Here is an 18061-nt window from a genome sequence, read left to right as displayed (position 1 = left end):
ATTTGCAACAGCAATATTCTTTATTCAGTCTGCAGGTCATACCTGGCATTCAAAGCCTGTTTCTCAAACACAAGGCCTTTCTAAGCTTTTCCTTTTAAATGTACCTGCGGCATTGTCTTTTTCTCTAGAATAATTTTGAGTTAGGGCTTCCCAGGTGGCAGAGTGGTAAAGAATCCTCCTGCCAATGCAGGAGATGCAAGAGACACCCGTCTGATCCCTGAGCAGGAAAGATCCACTGGAGGAGGAAACGGCAACCTGCTCCAGTACTCTTGCCTGGAAAATTCCATGGACAGAGGAGCCTGGTGGGCTACAGTCCATGGGGCTGCAGAGAGTAGGACATGACTGAGCAACCAAGCACACACACACAGGCTGTTTTTCCAACAAGTGAAGAAACGTTGATATGAATGTGTTGTGTGTTTGATTAGTTTCTTCCTCTCTTTAGTGAGCATGTGTTGCAGGCTCGCTATGCTTCAGGCGTTAGGCCAGGCACTGAGCTTTCAGTGTGAGCAAGACACACCCATGCCCACAAGTACCTCACAGTTTAGCAGGTACCTACCCAAATTATATTAATAGTGACTGTTACTGGTACCATGACAGACTTCTGTGAAGTCACAGTAAGGCCCCAAAAGCCACTACAGTGGGTTCTACCTATGAAAGGTCATAAAAGACTTTACAGAAGAGATAGAAAACAACCACTTGGCAAAAAATGCATGCCATTTCAGATTCACATTCAAGCATTTTGTTATTATGTGACTAACCTCTCTAAAAAGCAGAGACATTACTTTGCCAACAAAGGTCCATCTAGTCAAGGCTATGGTTTTTCCAGTGGTCATGTATGGATGTGAGAGTTGGACTGTGAAGAAAGCTGAGCACCGAAGAATTGATGCTTTTGAACTGTGGTGTTGGAGAAGACTCTTGAGAGTCCCTTGGACTGCAAGGAGATGCAACCAGTCCGTCCTAAAGGAGATCAGTCCTGGGTGTTCATTGGAGGGACTGATATTGAAGCTGAAACTCCAATACTTTGGCCAGTTGATGTGGAGAGCTGACTCACTTGAAAAGACCCTGATGCTGGGAAAGACTGAGGGCAGGAGGAGAAGGGGACAACAGAGGATGAGATGGTTGGATGGCATCACCGACTCAATGGACATGGATTTGGGTGGACTCCGGGAGTTGGTGATGGACAGGGAGGCCTGGTGTGCTGCAGTTCATGGAGTTGCAAAGACTCAGTCATGAGTGAGCAACTGAACTGAACTGAACCTCTCTAAATATGAAAGTATTTGTTATTTCTGGCAGTAATGATGATTAAGCTTAGGAACTGTGGTGTTGGCTCTATCCATATATGCGATGTTTTTAACTGAGGTTTGTGGTTTGTATGTTCTTCTATAGAACAATCCACAGTTGCTGTCAAACTGTTCTATTCTCAGCTGGCTGATCTTCAAGCAAAGCAACAGTTTCAACCCATTCTGCAAAAATCTTCTGACCCAGTACGTACTAAAGCTGCACATCCTAGAGTAGAGACTTCACTATTTAAATATATATCTGGTAAAACTTAAGCTCTGAAGTTTAGTTAATAGTTTGGTATCAGTGTTAATGTCTTCATTTGGAAAATTGCACTTGGTTTGTAGAGATGTTAAAATTGGGAAACTCAGGTATATACAGCAAAGCTCTGTACCAGCTCAACAACTTTTCAGTAAATTTAAAATTAGTTCAAAATAAAAAGTAAATAAATACATGTGTGCATGTGCGGGTATATATGGGCTTCCCAGGTGGCACTAGTGGTAAAGAATCCACCTGCTGATGCAGGAGATGCAAAAGACGCCGGTTCAATGCCTGGGTCAGCAAGATCCCCAGAGAAGGAAGTGGGAACCTGCTCCAGTGTTCTTGCCTGGAAAACTCCATGGACAGAGGAGACTGGCGGGCTACAGTCCATGGGGCTGCTCAGTCAGACATGACTGAGCAAGCAAGCACACACACACACACACCTGGATACATTAACACTTTTATGAGACCAATGCTACAGAAAGTGTGTCCCACAAATTCTTTTTTTTTTTGAGAGGGGGGCTTTGAGTCACCCATCCATGGAGTCTTTTCTGCCAGCAGTTTCTTTTATTTCCATGAAGATTTTATTTACAAAATGCAACTTATGTATAAAGTACAGTTTTTAACATCCACCTTTTTTTTTCTTTACTTTCTTTTAAACTATAGTTGATTTACAATGTTGTGTTAGTTTCAGGTATACAACAAAGTAATTCAGTTATATATATATTTATATACAAAAGAATATATATAATATGTATTATGTATGTGTGTGTGCTCAGTCACTAAATTGTGTCTGACTGAGCTCACGGACTGTAGCCTGCCAGGTTCCTCTGTCTACGGAATTTTTTAGGCAAGAATACTGGACTGGTTTGCCATTTCCTGCTCCAGGGAATCTTCCCAACCCAGGAATTAAACGCTGATCTCCTGCATCTCCGGAATTGGCAGGCAAATTCTTTACCACTGAGCCACCTGAGAAACACTTATTATATACACATATAAGAATATATTTTTTCAGATTATTTTTCCATTATAGGTTATAATAGAATATTGAATATCATTCCCTGTGCTATACAGTAGGGCCTTGTTATTTATCTGCTTTATATATAGATATGTACAGTGTGTATCTGTTAATCCAAAATTCCTAATTTATCCCTCTCCTCCTCAATATCAAAGAAATAAGCAACCCGATCAAAAATAGGCAGAAGACCTAAATAGACATTTCTCCAAAGACAAACAGATGGTTAACAGGCACATGAAAAGATACTCAACATTGCTAATTATTAGAGAAATGCAAATCAAAACTACAATAAAATATAACCTCACACTGGTCAGGATGACCATCATCAAAAAGTACAAATAGTAAATGCTGAAGCGGATGTGGAGAAAAGGAACCTTCCTACACTGTTCGTGGGAATGTAAACTGGTACAGCCACTATGGAGAACAATACGAAGGTTCCTTAAAGAACAAAAAATAGAGTTACCATATGACCCAGCAATCCCACTCCTGGGCATATATCTGGAGAAGGTCATAACTCAAAAAGATACATGCACCTTAATGTTTATTGCAGCATTGTTTACAATAGCCAAGACATGGAAGCAATCTAAATGTCCATCTATAGATGAGTGGATAAAGATGTATATTTATGTACAGTGGAATAATACTCAGCTGTAAAAAAGATTAAAATAACATCATCTTTAGAACATAGATGGACCTAGAGATTATTATACTAAGTGAAGTAAGTCAGACGAAGAAAGACAAATATCACAGGATATCACTACATGTGGTATCTAAAAATGATACAAATGAGCTTATTTACAAAAGAGACTATTATTATTAATCAGACAAACTAAATATGGCAACTGAAGTTAAGCATTTAGAAGGTTGCATAACAATTTAACATTTTTACAGTATTTAAGCATACAATTGATTTCCTAGTTTACTTTCATTGCATCTTTTAAAGTATCAATCTGTATTAGAGTTCTCCGGAGAAACAGAACCAACAGAATGTGTGTGTGTGTGTGTGTGTGTGTTTATATATACAGAATTCCTTCTTGCTCAGGGAAGTTCAGTCTTTGTTCTATTAAGACCTTCAACTGATTGGATAAGGCCCACCCATATTATAGAGACATTCTGCTTTACTCAACTACTGATTTAGTTGTCAATCTCATCTAAAAAATTACCTTCAGTGAAACTTATAGCACAATGTTTGGCCAAATATCTGGGCTCCCTGGCCCAGCCAAGTTACCACAAGTTATGACATAGTCTATGACAGTTTGAAAGATAGTTTGAGAATCATTGTACAAGACAACTTTTAATAGTCTACCAAATAGTTCCATTAATAAAAAACCTTCAGACTAAGAATGTTGCTGTTTCCACAGGGGAACTACTATGAGCAGTTCCCTGGATAGTCTAGGGGAAAAAAATAGAATTACTTTTCTATACTCACCATTGAGCCTAAGTCATTAAAATCCATCTTCGCCCATGGAGACAACTTGTATTTCTCTAATCCTGAGGTTCCCAAACTTTCCCAATTCATGGCATCTTAGCATCTCAGTAGTTTTTTCACAGATATCCTGGGCCAAAAAAAAAAAAAACCCACCATAAATCTCATTTATCCAATAGGTAGGTCCCAACAACTTAACTGTTTGAAAAAAAATAATACCCATAAATTGAAAGAAAAAATATTTTAATTTTATTCTTAACCACAGATTTTTATAAAAGGATATGTATGGAAATTGGGCATTGAACATCTTCTCAAACATTGGAAGCTGTTTAGACACCACCACTTATTCACCTCTTGTTCACACTGATTTTTACCTACTACTCTCATTTTATAACAGCTGCTGCAAACCCAAAGATATCTTTGAAAGGAGTGCAGCACAATCTAATGTTGAAACCCTGAACAACTTTGACCAAGTAGTTCACCTGGTGGCCAATAGATGTCAAGCATCACCCCTGACATTTAACCTACACCACAGAACCTCCATGAGTTTGCAGTGGTGTCCTGGGCACCTAGCACTTACTCTGGAATTCTTGACTCTATTCTTTTTCAATTTTTCATTCAATTCTCCCATTCATAAAATATAATCCTCCATTTTAGATGTCTAGCAACTACCTCTGCTAAACCTGGGATTAAACAGAATATAACACTTACTGTCAGAACTCTGGCCTTTCACTGCTAGCACTCAATACACTGTGTATTTCCTCCTCTGTTCTTTGTTTCTGGTGAAGCCTGCAGAGGATGAGAAAGTCCCCAGTGGCCAGACATCCCAAATATATGTCTCAGAGAGGGTAACAAAATCTTCTGCTCTGTTATACATTTAAATAAAAGTGCAGTTTTAAACTTGAGCTCATAAATAGATACAGAGAACAGATGGGTGGTGGTGAGGGGGTACAAGATGGGTGAAGGAGGTCAACAGGCACAAACCTCCAGTTACAAAATAAGTAATTCATGGGTATACAATGTATAGTGTTGTAACTGTAGCTAATAATACTTTATTGAATATTGAAGAAGACTCTTGAGAGTCCCTTGGACTGCAAGGAGATCCAGCCAGTCCATTCTGAAGGAGATCAGCCCTGGGATTTCTTTGGAGGGAATGATGCTGAAGCTGAAACTCCAGTACTTTGGCCACCTCATGCAAAGAGTTGACTCATTGGAAAAGACTCTGATGCTGGGAGGGATTGGGGATGGGAGGAGAAGGGGACGACAGAGGATGAGGTGGCTGGATGGCATCACTGACACAATGGACGCGAGTCTGAGTGAACTCCGGGAGTTGGTGATGGACAGGGAGGCCTGGCGTGCTGCGATTCATGGGGTCGCAAAGAGTAGGACACGACTGAGCGACTGAACTGAACTGAACTGAACTGAAGGGAGTAGATCTTAAAAGTTTTCATCTTGGCGGCCCAGTGCTTAGGACTCTGCACTTCCACTACAAGGGACACAGGTTGCTCCCTGGTGGGTCCTGCATGCTGTGTGGGGTGGTCCAGGAAGATCCCACATGGCATGTAGTGTGGCCAAAAACAAAAGTGTTCATCACAAGAGAAAAAAAAAAATTTGTAGCTATGTATGGTGATGGCTTGAACTAGACATATGGTGATCATTTTGTAATATATACGAATATCGTATCGTTATACTGTATCAGTCAGTTCAGTCGCTCAGTCGTGTCTGACTCTTTGTGACCCCTGAACCGCAGCACAAAAGGCCTCTCTGTCCATCACCAACTCCCGGAGTTTACCCAAACTCATGTCCACTGGGTTCCTGATGCCATCCAACCATCTCATCCTCTGTCATCCCCTTCTCCTCCTGCCCACGATCCCTCCCAGCATCAGGATCTTTTCAAATGAGTCAGCTCTTCGCATCAGGTGGCCAAAGTACTGGAGTTTCGGCTTCAACATCAGTCCTTCTAATGAACACCCAGGACTGATCTCCTTTAGGATGGACTGGCTGGATCTCCTTGCAGTCCAAGGGACTTGCAAGAGTCTTCTCCAACACCACAGTTCAAAAGCATCAATTCTTCGGCGCTCAGCTTTCTTCACAGTCCAATTCTCACATCCATACATGAGCACTGGAAAAATCATAGCCTTGACTAGACAGACCTTTGTTGGCAAAGTAATGTCTCTGCTTTTGAGTATGCTATCTAGTTTGGTCATAGCTTTCCTTCCAAGGAGTAAGCATCTTTTAATTTCATGGCTGCAATCACCATCTGCAGTGATTTTGGAGCCCTGAAAAATAAAGGCTGACACTGTGCCCACTGTTTCCCCATCTATTTTCTATGAAGTGATGGGACTGGATGCCATGGTCTTAGTTTTCTGAATGTTGAGCTTTAAACCAACTTTTTCACTCTCCTCTTTCACTTTCATCAAGAGGCTCTTTAGTTCTTCTTCACTTTCTGCCATAAGGGTGGTGTCATCTGCATATCTGAGGTTATTGATATTTCTCCTGGCAATCTTGATTCCAGCTTGTGCTTCATCCAGCCCAGAGTTTTTCATGATGTATTCAGCAAATAAGTTAAATAAGCAGGGTTATAGCTGAAACCAATATAATATTATGTGTCAATTATAACTCAAAAAAAAAAAAGAATACAGTTTTCAACTCATCATGTTATCTTTTAACAGACCACTCAGGACTGAAGGCAGTACAAAAATAGGTAGAATTTGGCAACTTCTAATTTTTTTTAACCATTCTCAATCACATTTTATTCTAATCCTGACTTTTCTATCCAATTATATTTATTTCATTCATCCTAAATTCCTGTCCCTTGGATCATGTAAGAGGCTCTAACAGGAATACGTGGGACTTAAGCATAGCTTGAAATCAACAGTCTTTGTTTTTTTCATCTGGGTCAAAATGTTCTCTTCATCGTCACAGTTGTCGTCATCATCATAAATATGAACTATTTATCCTATTTGGCTGGTATTAACAGTTGAAGGGATGGCCTCCCTCTGTCTCCTGTTTCTAGCTTTTCCTGGCTCCTTCTCCATCAGCAGAGGAAAGGGGAGAAAGAGAGAAACTCATATATCTTATACTCCCTACAAGACTGTCTCTTCCTGGCAACAACGAAAAAGACTTTTCTTTCTCTCTCTCTCTCCGCCCCCTCCCTCCTTTTTAGGAAGATCCCCTGTTCTCTTATCTACTGTTCATTACTACCCTCAGATAGTTGATACAGACTACCTCTGACATTTAGCTACTGTCTTGTAATGGAAAATACATTCCCTCTCCAAGGATAAATCCAAGCTTATCAGAATATACTATTTAAAACCACTTTCATAAGAAACAGCACACAATTGTAGATAGGTGGCTCAGAGCCACTGGGACTCCAGGACAGGTATCTGATGTCAGAACAAGGAGAGCAGTGCCCTTCACTGCTGCTCTCCATTCCCCCCACCTGATGTTGAACTCTTCACTTCTTTTTTTTGCTGGAGATTTTCTATAAACCAGACGTCAGCAAATATATTGTATTCTTTATCCTTTAATCTGTTTAACATTTCAAAAGTGCTGAAAGATTTAGGCATATTATCAATTCAACTATGGCTAGTCTCTGATTACTCAGTTCAGTTCAGTTCAGTTCAGTCACTCAGTTGTGTCTGACTCTTTGCAACCCCATGGACTGCAGCACGCCGGGCTTCCCTGTCCATCACCAACCCCCGGAGCTTACTTAAACTCATGTCCATCGAATCGGTGATGCCATCCAACCATCTCATCCTCTGTCGTCCCCTTCTCCTCCCGCCTTCAATCTTTACCAGCATCAGGATCTGATTACTAGGCGGGGATTAGCAGGACACCTGTTTGAAGCAAGTATCCCAGAAGTCACTGTGTTTAAAACCCGTGGGAAGACTGATGGATGGTGCTCAGTAAAAATTAAAAGCCCAGGAAAAGCAGAGGCCCTGGGGCCAGAACAAACCAAGTAAACAATGGTTCCATCTAGGAGTCAAGGTGGGAAGTTTTTCTTACCCTGCTCCTGGGGACAAAAGTAAAGTGAAAACTTCTTTACAACACTGACTAACTCCCCATCAGAGGGACTCCTGCTTTTGCCGAGCTGATTTTATTATAGGAAAGGGGACCTCTTCCAGGGCCCGAAACTGGGCTCTTGTCTAACACTCGGAAAAGAATTGTCCGAGGAGACAAGTGCTGACAAAGCAAGAGATTTTATTGGGCAAGGGCACCCGGGTGGAGAGCAGGAGGGTAAGGGAACCCAGGAGAACTGCTCTGCCGCGTGGCTCGCAGTCTCGGGTTTTATGGTGATGGGATTAGTTTCCAGGTGGTCTTTGGCCAATCATTCTGATTCAGAGTCTTTCCTGGTGGTGCACGCATAGCTCAGCCAAGATGGATGCTAGCAAGAGCGATTCTGGGAAGTGGACAGAAACGCGGTGTCTCCTTTCAACCTTTCCCGAACTCTTCTGGTTGGTGGTGGCTTATTAGTTCCCTATTCCTTATCAGGATCTCCTGTCATAAAACAACTCATGCAAATAGTTACTATGGTGCCTGGCCAGGGTGGGCAGTTTCAATCAGTGTGCTTCCCCTAACAATTTCATGAGTGGTAAATGAAATGTTCCTGGAAGAGAGAGATGATAGGGGAAGACACAGGAAAAGCACAACCGAATCGCCAAATGTCACGCGCATTGCAAAACAGGAGGAATTTTCAGAAGCAATGAGAGAGACCAGCCCAACCCAGCTCTTCCTCAGATACGCTTTCTTCCTTCCTGACTCATCGGTTTCTTTAGGGAAGACTGGTGGGAAGGGATTAGGCAGCCAGCAAGGCAGCCAGCTTTTTCTGGCACCACAGGGCTTTTTGATTTCAGATCCTGCGAGTCTTCAAGAACAAACTAGGCATGCCAGCGTTCTAGGCTGGGGGCCAGCAACAATTCAGCTATGACGAAGCACGTCAGATGGTCGGTGCTCCCAGCCAAAGACCTGAGGACCCTCCTGGGGTTGCCCCTCTCTGGAAGTTTGAAGCTATCAGGACAGGTCTGCCTTCTTGAAACGTGCAAATGTCACCAGCCGGGAGTGGCAGATGCCCAGAGGCGTCTGGAAACAGATTTCCATCTGGTAATGGGTTAGGCTTCCTGGGACACAGATTAGAATAGTTTGAAATAAAGCCACGGAAGTACCGGCTTGGCTTTTCACATATTGTTATGGTCTCTGGGTCATTTCCTCCCTTTGGAATTTACTTCCTTTCCAGGTTCAGCAAAAACCCATTGAATACAAGAAAGAGGTGGGTAGTTTTCTTTGCCCAGGCCCAGCAGAGGGGCCACTCTGCCTCTGGGAACTGGTACCTCTTGGGTGGTTGCCTCTTCCCATGTTCCTGTCTGCTCACGCTGAGCCCTGCAGGGCGGAAGCTTCAGGAATGGAACAAAAATTAGGAAAGGGAGCCATCTCCAGTTAAGTCAGATGAATCCTCTTGTTTCCTGGAAAATAAAAAGGGAAGGAATAAACTGGGAAGGATGCAAAGGATGCTTTATCCTTTTATAAAGAGGAGAGCCCTTTACCACCAGTGTTCTGTTCAGGGAGGGATGCAACCTCTCTTGGAAAGAGGCTGAAACCAGCTCCAACTGGTCACCCCATCCCCTGACCTGCAGTTAGGTGCTGAGGACAGTGACATCAGCTACACCACCACGACCTGTCTTGTTTTATTTCACTAATATTCATTTGCTACTTTGTTCCCCAAAAGATTTATGGTGCCACTGACTGTCTTCCTGGCAGCATTTTTATGCTCATTTTGGGCACTCTGAAGCTGATGTGACTCCTTAGAAAATTTACCCACAGCTCCCAGTATGCCCTGAACAGCCACTGTGTTTCTGCAGTGCAGGGACACCCAGAGGTCAAGGTAGAACCCTCTCACTCAAAAGGCTATAAAAGCTGGTCAGAACTTTAATGCATAAGCTGCTGCCACTGCTGTTTCTCTAAGTCCAAAAAAGGCTTGTCTCTCCAGAGTGATCCAAAGCCACAAGTTCCCTCTGAAAAGCCAACTCATGCAGTCCTTGTTGTCAGGAGGAAGCTCCTGGAGTCTGTTCAATGTTCACAACTCATCTCTCTCTAGACTGAGATCAGAGTTCACAGCTTTGGAGGAAGGGCTCATTTTTGCCCCAACCCTCAGTATAAGCACCACTACACTGGCAGCAAGAGCCCTGTCAACATAAAGAAAGAGGCAGCTGGTGATCAGCCTTTCTTCCGGTGGCCTCCTCCCCCATCCCCAGAAACAAGAACCAGAACTCCCTCCCCTCCCCCACTGCCTTGACCAGGTTATCACTGTGGCTTAGGACTGAATCAAAGTGAACTTTCCGAATCACACTGTCTCATCGGGTATCCACAGGAATGGTCTCTGATGGTATCTCACGGCAATGTTTCCAGCGTTTAGAAAGTTCCGGGGGAAGTGAATAAGTGGCCAAGGACAGAGCTGGCCCTGTAACTAAGCAGGATCAGAAACATCTCTAAGGTATGATTTTTGAAGCAACCAGAAATATGCCCAAGGGCTCCAGTTTTCCTCCACAAAGGAGATTCTGGATGACTAAGGCCTTATATTTTCATAACATTTTCAGAAAAGTGTAATGAGGGACTGGTTAACTTTCTAAGCTTTTACTTTTTAGCTTTAGAGAGTCTGATTGCACAGGTCTGGCAGGAGGCCGGGGACCTGCATTTTCTATCAAGCCCACCTGCTGATGCTGGTACAAGTGGTCTGTGGCCCATATTTTGGAAAACAGTGCTGAAAATAATAGTGAATCATTATCATATTAACATGGATTAACTGCTAATACAAGAGAACATTGCACCTGGATTCCAGGCGAGGCTTTGGTGCTCTGCGAGGCTGCAGACAAGAAAGGTGATGTGTTAATTCTCCAGGATTGAAGGCCTCAGGACCGGATGGTGACCTCTAAAAATTTTTTTGGAGGCTGTTTTCTAAATTACGGTTGAAAAGCCCAGAGAGTATGAGGATTTGTCCAAAGGGTCAAAGAGGGTAGGCCTTCTACAGCATACCCTGAGTACTCACTGAAGTCCTGGGGTCAGACAACCACAGAAGCCAGGGAGGATCTTCTGACCCCAGGGCTGCAGTCCTGATATCCTACATCTCAGGACAGGAACCAAAGTAACAGATACATCTTTCCTTGCCCTTATGCATGTGTGCATGCTAAGTCGCTTCAGTCGTCCCTCTTTGTGGCCCTATGGACTGAGGCCCACCAGACTCCTCTCCATGGGATTCTCCAGGCAAGAATACTGGAGCGGGTTGCCATGCCCTCCTCCAGGGGATCTTCCCGACCCAGGGATGGAACCCACATCTCCTGTGGCTCCTAACTTGTAGGCAGATTCTTGATAGCTGAGCCACTGGGGAAACCCTTCCTTGCCCCCAATCATTTCCAAACAGGAAAGAGGAAAAGGGAAAAGATTACATTTACTCAGTGCTTTATATGCCTTTATGTCTTTTAAATTCTCAAATAGTCCTAGTATCGTTAGTCTCATTTTGAAGATGGGAAAATTAAGGATTAAAGATGTTGCACAAGATTGTAATTCAACTATACTTCAATAACAAAATAAATTAAAAGAGCCAACATGCTGGATAACTTCCTTAAATTGCCAAAGCCATATGGCTATTGAATGCCTGAGCTGAAATCTGAACTCACATCTATCAAAGTGCAAGTTCCCTTTTCTTTTCACAAAGCCACTCACAGCTAAAGTTATGCTGCGACCATTCTGATGGCCTAGCTGTTTTGAGACCCTGAAAATACCGTCACCTCTCCATGATCTTCATCCATACCTGTCACCTACTCTATTTCAGAATCTCACCTCATTTTTAATTTTTATTCCATCCCTGGTCTGCATCCCTCAGTCCTGGTCATTTCTTATCACAAATTCTTTATCCTCCAGAGGTGAAATATCACCACTTCTCCTGGGCTCAGGAGGACTTTTCTGGTCCATAATCACTCCAGCCAATGACTTTAAGACCCTTAGGTTCTAGAGAACCCAGGATAGCCCCAGAGGTCTCCAAGGAAAGAGACTCCTCAAATGCCTGAGAGGCATTCAGCTTCAGTTCAGTCGCTCAGTTGTGTCCGACTCTTTGCTTGCGACCCCATGGACTTCAGCACGCCAGGCTTCCCTGTCCAACATCAATTCCCAGAGCTTGCTCAAACTCATGTCCATCGAGTCGGTGATGCTATCCAACCATCTCATCCTCTGTTGTCCCCTTCTTAGTGTCTTTAATCTGATACCACCCATCCCACCCCTACCCCCCAACTCCCTACGCCCCACCTCTGGATCTCTTCCCAGATCTGGACAGAGAGGCAGGAAACCTGGGTCAGCTGGTACCCTTCTGTACTAGGAGGAGATGCCCCTCCAACCTCAGCTTCCTAGTAATAGTGATTTTCCTGGGATGCTGGGCACCCCCTAGTGGGAGTAACAGAAGAAAAGACAGACTTGTGATGCTGTTCCCAGTCACACATCCACCCCCAATTTCCTGTCCTCAGCTGCCTTGGCCTTCCCCCCATCTTGCTGTTCTTGAAATGATTCATTCTTCCCACGATGACTGGGCCTTTTGCCCCATAAAGCCCTCCCTGTCTTTAAAAACATAATGAACTAAAATTAAGCAGAAGGCAACTCAGGCAGAACAGTGGGAAAAACTTCCTATAGGGAGAGCTCTCAAAACTGTGAAATTCCTTATAAGGCAAACTTTGACCTAACTGCACTGGGAAAACAATAGAGAATGTCTCAGAAAGATATTTTTGGAAACGAGGAGGATGAGGGAAAGGCTGCTTTCCTGATTTTAAGATGTATGTTAATACACACAACTGACCCCTTGAGCCTGATTCCAAGAGTTAGATTAATGCTTGGTGCTATGTCCTACCTCTCCTAAGGCTGAGGGAACAACTCAGCCTTTATGCATTTGGGGATAAGCAGGTGAAGCCCTGTCCTAGCAGAGAGGTAGCCCATCTGTGGACTATTGTGGGATTTTCTGAATGCGTGTCACTATTGCTCACTCTTTAAAGACCATAGCCCCCATGACAGGCATGAGCCTTATTACATTATAATCAATAAGCCACTTTCTGAGTACCTACAATACACAAGGTGCAAGTAGCCCCAGTCCAATGCATTTTAAAGAGCTGCCCATATCTAGTTTAGTCCTTTATCCAAAGAAAGTCTTCGATAAGAGAGAGAGCTAAAGGATTCAAGTGCATGCATTCATTAAGAATTCTGGGCATATTCACAGTCTACGTTTTAGTTAAATACCTGATCATTTGCTCACTGGGCAGGGGACAACCAATCCCATCCTGTAGCCCAGTGCCAGTCCCTAGGGGATGTTATAACTACATGACATCTCACCTCCCTTTGCCTTTGGTTGTTACAGTCTTACCTGTTACTGGATCTGAGTCATCAATTCACTAGTGCCCATTCAAGTTAACCTTCCCTGATAAGTTTCCTGAAACCTTGCTCGTAATGCTGCCAATTCCAGTGCAGAATTGTCTCTGCTCTGCCTTCTGTCTCCTCTTGAACCAAGCCACTCGGACAGTCTGATGTCCCAGGTGCTTACAATGTTGGTCTCTTCCATCGTTTCTTTCAGAGTCATTTGATATATTCATTTCTTTGACAGCCAAGAACTTTGGAAGAAACTCTCCCCTCAGGCACTTCCATTTTTGTGTCCTTGCAAACTCAGCAGGCGCCTCACAGGAGGAACCTCTGTGGGGAGTTAGAGGACACACTGGACCCCAGTTCTCGGGACTGCTGGGAGGCAGAGAGAGGTCAAGGATGCTCCACGGTCAGCTTCTCATGTCTAACAGCAGAAGCTGGGACTCTTTCCTGCATAACTTGAGCTTGAATTGGAGGCAGTTTTTAGTCTGGAGTCCTTTAACCTTCAATCTAAATGGAACGCTCAAAGGGTAAAGTAAGGTTCTCCATTGGCTGCAAAGACACATTGACCTCTGACCCTGGTGCCTCCGCCAACCTGGAAAGACACCCAAACTGTGGTAAGTTCACGGCACCACGTGCAGTGCTTCCCTCAGAGTCAACTGTTCTTCATCATGTAAGCTGGCCTTGACTCTGGAAGAAAGGGTTTATGTGCTCATAAAAAGGCCTCTTGATGAAAGTAAAAGAGGAGAGTGAAAAAGTTGGCTGAAAGCTCAACATTCAGAAAACGAAGATCATGGCATCCGGTCCCATCACTTCATGGGAACTAGATGGGGAAACAGTGGAAACAGTGTCAGACTTTATTTTTTAGGGCTCCAAAATTACTGCAGATGTTGATTGCAGCCATGAAATTAAAAGACGCTTACTCCTTGGAAGGAAAGTTATGACCAACCTAGATAGCATATTGAAAAGCAGAGACATTACTTTGCCAACAAAGGTCTGTCTAGTCAAGGCTATGGTTTTTCCAGTGGTCATGTAGGGATGTGAGAGTTGCACTGTGAAGAAAGCTGAACGCTGAAGAATTGATGCTTTTGAACTGTGGTGTTGGAGAAGACTCTTGTGAGTCCCTTGGACTGCAAGGAGATCCAACCAGTCCATTCTAAAGGAGATCAGTCCTGGATGTTCTTTGGAAGGACTGATGCTAAAGCTGAAACTCCAATACTTTGGCCACCTGAGGCAAAGAGTTGACCCATTGGAAAAGAGTCTGATGCTGGGAGGGATTGGGGGCAGGAGGAGAAGGGGACGACAGAGAATGAGATGGCTGGATGGCATCACAAACTCGATGGACGTTAGTTTGAGTGAACTCCAGGAGCTGGTGATGGCCAGGGAGGTCTGGCGTGCTGCAGTTCATGGGGTCGCAAAGAGTCGGACACGACTGAGCGACTGAACAGAACTGAACTGAAGAGAAAACATTATGCAGAAAGAGAGATTTAAAAGGAATAAACCCAACTAGTGGCTGCTTTCGGAGAAGGCAATGGCACCCCACTCCAGTACTCTTGCCTGGAAAATCCTATGGACAGAGGAGCCTGGAAGGCTGCAGTCCATGGGGTCACTGAGGGTCGGACACGACTGAGCGACTTCACTTTCACTTTTCACTTTCATGCATTGGAGAAGGAAATGGCAACCCACTCCAGTGTTCTTGCCTGGAGAATCCCAGGGACGGGGGAGCCTGGTGGGCTGCCGTCTATGGGGTCGCACAGAGTTGGACATGACTGAAGTGACTTAGCTGTAGCAGTGGCTGCTTTGGGTGACTGGAAAAGAAATCATGTTCAGAGAAGAAGTCCCTGCTCTGATAGTTAGAGATATGGGAACTTCCACTGTTTCTGTCTCTATTCTAGAAGAAATAAAAACTAAATCATAAGCCTAAAGATGAAGGTGCATGCACCTGGGGAGGGGAACAACAAGCTGTTACATTTCAAACAGATATTAGGGCTGGAAAAAGTGAACACTTTTAACCTGCCAGTAGAAGTGCTTCTTCCCTGAAAGTCACCGTCTATTAGATTAGACACCAAGACCCAAGAAAAGGTTACAAGAAATTATTTTCATACAGGTTATTGTTTTTGTTGTTGTTCAATCACTAAGTCATGCCCAGCTCTTGGCGACCCTATGGATTGCAGCACACCAGGTTCCTTTGTCCTGCACTCTCTTAGAGTTTGCGCAGATCCATGTCCATTGAGTCAGTGACATCATCTAACCATCGCATCCTCTGCCACCCCCTTCTCCTTTTTGCCTTCAGTCTTTCCCAGCATGAGAGTTTTTTCAATGATTTGGCTCTCTGCATCAAGTGGCCAAAGTATTGGCGCTTCAGCATCAGTCCTTCCAATGAATATTCAGGGTTGATTTCCTTTAGGATTGACTGATTTGATCACAAAGGTTAAGAAACTTTAATTTGGGGTACACGTGTCTCTTTCAATTCTGGTTTCCTCGGTATGTGTACCCCAGTGTTCATCGCAGCACTATTTATAATAGCCAGGACATAGAAACAACCTAGACGTCCATCAGCAGATGAATGGATAAGAAAGCTGTGCTACATATACACAATGGAGTATTACCCAGCCATCAAAAAGAATACATTTGAATCCGTCCTAATGAGGTGGATGAAACTGGAGCCGATTATACAGAGTGAAGTAAGTCAGAAAGAAAAACACCAATACAGTATAATAACACATATATATGGAATTTAGAAAGATGGTAATGATAACTCTGTATGCGAGACAGCAAAAGAGACACAGATGTATAGAACAGACTTTTGGACTCTGTGGGAAAGCGAGAGGGTGGGATGATTTGGGAGAATGGCATTGAAACATGTATACTATCATGTAAGAAATGAATTGCCAGTCTATGTTCGATACAGGATACAGGATGCTTGGGGCTGGTGCACTGAGATGACCCAGAGAGATGATATGGGGAGGGTGGTGGGAGGGGGGTTCAGGATTGGGAACTCATGTACATCCATGGTAGATTCAGGTCAATGCATGGCAAAACCAATACAGTATTGTAAAGTAAAAAAGAAAAAAAATCCTCTCCCCCCCAAAAAAATTAAAAAAAAATAAAATGCCACATATAAGTAAGATCAAAAAAGAAAAGAAAGAAACTTTAATTTGGGCTGTCTATAATGAGCTGGATTCCTAGCATTGGATGCTTTCCAAGAAGGTAAGCCACCAGAGCAGTTATGGGAAATTCCACTGTGCACTTTGTGGATAAAGGTGAGGAGAGGGTGCTCAGCTGGCCCAGAGCTGCACCAAACAGAAATCAATGGTTTATGGAGCTTGAGGAGGAGGGTAGGAGGTGCCCAGAGAGGATGGACCCCTTGGATCAGGCCTTGAGAGACCCAACACTGAGCCCCCATGGCAGTGTTTGTGAGCAGGGGAAGAGGTTCAAGCTGCCTGCCACTGCCTACAGCAAGTCAGGTAGATATGCATTATCTGCTAACATCCCCAAGGGAAGGGAATTGCGGGCCAGCTGGAAACTCCCAGGAAAGACAGGTATGCAACTCTTGGATGGCATTCAAGGAAACCAGGCGAGGGCTTGAACTCTGGCCAGAGAAGCAGGGTGTGTGACACCTAGGGAGCCGGGTGGGAGTCATTAGGACTACACTCAGGCAGGGGAGAATAGGGCGTGGTGTGCGCATGAAGGGTGGGTGTGAGCATTCCAGAGCCTAGATAATGGAAGAAGCTTTGGTAAATATAGACTGTAAGTCATTGTGGCTGCCTTCAAACGTTTTCTCCAACTGAGTTTCTGGTTCTTTTAAAGCTACAACATAAGGACGTTCTCAATAAACTTGGAGTTAAGAAACAGCCACAGATTGGACCAGATGGCCAGATCTGCAGCCTGGAGCCCAGGAGACAAGGCAAGTCCCTTTGACTTGAAGGAGATAGTTACGCTTCAGAATCATAGTTACTGAAGGTAAAGCCAGCACTGCCGGTTGTCATCAACTTAATTTTCCTCCCCTCACTTCTGGGAAGTCTGTAAACCACTCCGTTTTGTGCCTTCAACCCTTTACTTCCTGGGGTGTGCTGGAGCCACCACGTACCATCTCCCAGCTCCATGTTCAGTTAATGTCATGGCAGTTCACAATCAGTCACGGAACGATTTATACTATGGAAATTGGCCAACAGTACAAATCAGAGCTTTATATTTGTTTCTGGAGAGCCAGTTGTTAAACATTTACCAATACACCATGCTCTGGTGGCTCAGAAGATAAAGAATCTGCCTGCCATGTGGGAGACCCGGGTTTGATCCCTGGGTTGGGAAGATCCCCTGGAGAAGGCAATGGCAACCCACTCCAGTATTCTTGCCTGGAGAATCCCATGGGCCAAGGAGCCTGGTAGGTTATAGTCCATGGGGTCACAAAGAGTCAGACATGACTAAGTGACTAACATATGCCTGTTACTAAAGGCTCTTACATAAAAGAGGGGATAGTGAACTGAGGGGGAAGGGACATCGGGGGTGGGGGAGGGATGGTGAAGTCCAGCGTGTCCAGAGGGAAGGGGTAGAGTGCCCAGACTGGTTCTGCCTTCCTCATGAGCACATACTCCATCCCTAACAGAAGCCTCGGATTCAATATTTAATCTGCAGTCTGTCCACAACACATAGAGACATGTGGGGGGACTTTTATTTTCCCATCTTTTGAG

The 18061-nt window shown here is 44.1% G+C and overlaps 1 long non-coding RNA gene across 4 annotated transcripts in view; it reads right to left on the bottom strand.

The window, feature by feature from the left end:
- Positions 1–18061, bottom strand: part of LOC102181308 — a 108080-nt gene that overhangs the window by 15354 nt on the left and 74665 nt on the right. For 2 of the 4 annotated variants that reach the window (XR_001918783.1, XR_310371.3), the window contains 2 exons: positions 9314–9445; positions 3987–4113 (listed from right to left, as the gene is read on the bottom strand). This is a non-coding gene — a long non-coding RNA (uncharacterized LOC102181308). Of the gene's footprint in view, positions 1–3986; positions 4114–4694; positions 4773–9313; positions 9446–13377; positions 13669–18061 lie in introns of those variants that run through there. The other 2 variants (XR_001296250.2, XR_001918784.1) reach the window with 2 other exon arrangements.

Source organism: Capra hircus, chromosome 11, assembly GCF_001704415.2.
Source record: "Capra hircus breed San Clemente chromosome 11, ASM170441v1, whole genome shotgun sequence".
In the NCBI taxonomy this organism is placed as follows: domain Eukaryota; kingdom Metazoa; phylum Chordata; class Mammalia; order Artiodactyla; family Bovidae; genus Capra; species Capra hircus.
This window is presented reverse-complemented; position numbering and strand designations above follow the sequence as displayed.